Source organism: Pecten maximus, unplaced genomic scaffold, assembly GCF_902652985.1.
Source record: "Pecten maximus unplaced genomic scaffold, xPecMax1.1, whole genome shotgun sequence".
Classification (NCBI taxonomy): Eukaryota; Metazoa; Mollusca; class Bivalvia; order Pectinida; family Pectinidae; genus Pecten; species Pecten maximus.
In genome coordinates, this window is record NW_022981228.1 from 5,669 (window position 1) to 10,028 (window position 4,360).

Below are 4,360 nucleotides of genomic sequence, written 5' to 3' on the forward strand. Positions count from 1 at the left end.
AAAATGTTTATCATCAATATACGTCAAAACAATTTTGGAAGTTGCGATGAGTTGTTCTTCGGACTGAGTTATCATATGTGTGTTATACTCTTCGTGTGTTTGTGTATTTATATGAAAAAAAAGTCTATGTGTCAGAAATGCACAAGGATGGTTTTCTTATTGTAAACATTCCAAAATTCTCAGTTACATTCTCAGGTACATCATGTATCATTTTTTTGGTCACATCGCGCTAAATCCCGTACGCTATTGGTTGTTTCGACTTAAACTGAAAAAACTTGCGTCATTTAAAATTTAAAATATCTGAAAATATGCATTTTACACACCAATAAACGACCCCCCCCCCCCCCCCCCCTCCCCCCCCAAAAAAAATAAAAAAAAAATAAAAAAACGAATTATTCCTTACATATATCAATGTAACTTATTATTCAATATAAGAATCTTGTGCAAACAAAGAACAAAGGAAGTATCATTGATATTATTTAAAAAAAAAAAAAAAAAAAGGTATTCTATATACCTGTTTAATTTAGATTAAACATATCTAGTTGCCATTAAAAGCAAATGGATTTGGCACAACTTACATGAACATTATAGACGCCATTTCCTAATAATATTATTACACATATATAAAGATGACTTAAATATTGATACGTATTTACAATATTATTTAATGAGAAAAGCAGAAAGAAGGACAGTGAAGGTGGGAAAGATCAAGGTATGTCGATGAATTAAAGGAAAATGGTACATTTTATGATTGCACACAAACTAGCATACACACACAACTTTCAATATACTTTCTATATTCTATATAACAATTTAATATACAGATCTGTTTTTTTTTTAAATAGAAATGCGTTTTTTTCATATTTGATCCATATCCTTATTAAAGAGATATTTGTATTCAGTTTTCGATATCTAGATGTATCTTTTTATCAATATGAAATAGAGATTAATCAATTGAAATAGAAATGATTTAATTTCTATATTCAACAAAGCATAACAGCAGGTCATAGGCCATACTTTAATTACCACTTTGATATACACTTTGTAACTTGGACAAAATTAGCCATATATACATGCATATATAGCATTTTTGCACTAAACATTTGGAGTCATTAAATAGATCGTGGCTATATGATTTAATTTCACATTCAATGTTCTTCTGTATCATTCACAATTTATTATGTTGTTCTGTATCTAACACAAACTAATAATATAATTTTAAAAGCATATGCGTACAGTTCCAAATCACATTGTACAACAATCGAAAATAATAGAAAAGAAAAAAAAGTTAATTCGACTTGAAAATAACTGTAACTGTGATTTTTTTTATGGAAACCAAAACGATTACATACACACATATACATGTACATGATAAAAATGTAGAGACAACAATGGCGGATTAAGTTCAACATTTCACTTCCGGGTCGTTGTACACGAATGTAGTTCATAAGCAAATGTTAATTGTTTCTATATTTGTTCAATTTTTCTTCAAAACCTTCATCATTTAAGCATATATTTGTAGTACATTTTCTGTTCAGGCGGGAAATTTAGCTTTAAACATAGTTTATTTTTCCCGAAGCAAATTGAAACAATGCATGACATGAGTAGTAATTTTTGTAATTGTTTGAGTTACGGCGATTTAGAAAATCCGGCCTTTTATAATTGTTATAATTGGTATTTGGCTACCGCCCGGCCGTACATCTTACTGCCCGGGCTTTCATGCGTGGTTAAATATCCCCACCGATGAACAGAACATGTAGTGTATAGGTCAAGGAAGTGAAATCAAAAAGAATTATGAAAATATCTGTAAAATTGTTTGAGTTACGGCGATTTAGAAAATCCGGCCTTTTATAATTGTTATAATTGGTATTTGGCTACCGCCCGGCCGTACAATATTGATATTTTTTCACAATTTTTTACCATATTATTGATAAAGCTATTATCTATTCATATATTAAAGTTTTAATTGTGTCTGGATATAAATAAAAGCCCGGGCGGGCGTATAAATGCAAATAACAAGATTATGGTTCATCCCGAGCGCTAGGTTACGAGATCGCTAATTTCACATAAGTATAACTCTGTCAAATATTGATATATTTTCACAATTTTTTACCATATTATTGATTAAGCTACCATCTATCCATATATCATAGTTTTGATAGTGTCTTGATATAAATAAAAGCCCGGGCGGTCGTATAATTGCAAATAACAAGATTATGGCCCATCCCGGGCGCTAGGTTGCGAGGTCGTAGCTATAACTCTGTGAAATATTGATATTTTTCCATAATTTTTTACCATATTATTGATAAAGCTATTATCTATCCATATATTATAATTTTAATTGTGTCTGGATAAAAATAAAAGCCCGGGCGGACGTATAAATGCAAATAACAAGATTATGGCTCATCCCGAGCGCTAGGTTGCGAGATCGCTAATTTCACATAGCTATAACTCTGTCAAATATTAATATATTTTCACCATTTTTTGCCATATTATTGATTAAGCTACCATCTATCCATATATAATAGGTTAAATAGTGTTTGGATATAAATAAAAGCCCGGGCGGTCAATATATATTCCCCGGGCAGTACCGGGCAGCACCGGGCAGTACCGGGCGGTGCCGGGCAGTACCGGGCAGTACCGGGCTGTAATTAGTAGGACCGGCGATAGGGGGTGTCCTCAGGTAGCACACCACAGTAAGACAGCCTGGCCATGGGCAATTTTTTTGTTAAGCAAATAACTCCTGTATTATGATATGTATAAAAAATGAAAAAATAAATGTACACTATAATTGGTATATCCAGTATGAAGTAGTACATACAGGCTTCACATTTATTAAAACAAAAATCAATAAATTGGTTCCGGATTTTAAATATCCGGATTTTCCGAACGTGTGTTTACACAGGAAATTTAGTTTCGCCTACAGCGCAAAATGGAAGCCCACAGAAAAGGTAAGATAGCGGAAAAACTTAATTTACAACATATGTCCAAACAAGATTAATTCTGTCTTTGGGATAGAGATATTTAATTTTAAATAGGTTTCAGAAAAAAAATTGTGTAGAGAATTGTGCCATTTTGGGTCAAATATCATAATATTTTGCAATTTTTGAGAATTTTTTAAGCTGTTACCATGGTATTCACAGCTCTAAAAATCACAGAAAATATCAGTTTACTTATCCTTCAGAGCTCTATTAAAATTGCAAATGTTGTACAGATTTCAAATATATATACTTTATTAGAGGTTATATGTAAGGTTAACTGGCAATGTTTACATATCTAAAGCATGTGCCATATTTTTCAGAATTTGGCATTTTTACTGTACACTGCTACCTCAGGTAGGTGCGAGTGAAAGGAAGGTGGTAATACGGGTCCTCCTAAAGACATGAATGGACCTGAAAGGACCTGAATCTGGACCTGAATGGGTTTTAAAGGTGTTTATTGATTATTAATGTGTTATTTCTCGGTGTTTTATGCAAGAATGGGTGTTATTACATGTCGAAACACCATTTTCATTTGAAAAAACAAATTAGAATGATGTAGAACTCTTGGCCATTTGAAATGTTTCCAGACTCAACGACGAGGACGTGGTTCTACAATGAGTCCATATAATTTTATTATAGAAAATATTTTGAGTACCGATCAAGTGACAAGAAAATATATGTGAATATGTGTTTCAATCAGTGTAATGAAAAAATGAGACTCTCAGAATTAATTTATTTTATTTCTAAATTACACAATTAAATAGTATATATCCTATAAAGTTATGTGAACTAGCCACAAGGGTGTGGACAATGTCCAAAGGTACGCAGAGCAGTCCCCATAATTGCACTCTTGCAGTCTAGCCCTAATAACATAAAACATATTATACAAAAGCACTAGTAAACATCTAAATAAATATCTAAAAAACACCACTAATTAATGATTTACATCCGAGCATTTATACGCACAAGGCGGGCTGCAGATGAAAACCTATTAATTATTTAAAGCACTAAAGAATATCTATCATCAACATGTTTCCCTTGAATCATAAAAGCTTCCCCACCTGACGGTTTCACTGCTGGAGTACTTACCAATTTTGTAAGATGTCAATAATTTCACTTACATGCAGCTCATTATTTCTCACCATATATGGTTCGACTCCACCACCATGTTGACGATCACAAATCTTCGCTTCACCTACACTGGTATCTTTGTCTGACCTATCACTACTACTGGGGGTATCAGATACAGTACATACATCTTTGTATGACCTATCACTACTACTGGGGGTATCAGATACAGTACATACATCTTTGTCTGACCTATCACTACTACTGGGAGTATCAACATCGGGTATCAATACAGTCATACATGTACGTAT

The 4,360-nt window shown here is 32.7% G+C and overlaps 1 long non-coding RNA gene across 1 annotated transcript; it reads left to right on the forward strand.

The window, feature by feature from the left end:
* Positions 1-2,415: 2,415 nt before the first annotated feature.
* On the forward strand, positions 2,416-3,944 carry LOC117319966. Its single transcript, XR_004530884.1, has 2 exons — positions 2,416-2,683; positions 3,336-3,944. It is a non-coding gene; the product is annotated as an uncharacterized LOC117319966 (long non-coding RNA).
* Positions 3,945-4,360: the final 416 nt, after the last annotated feature.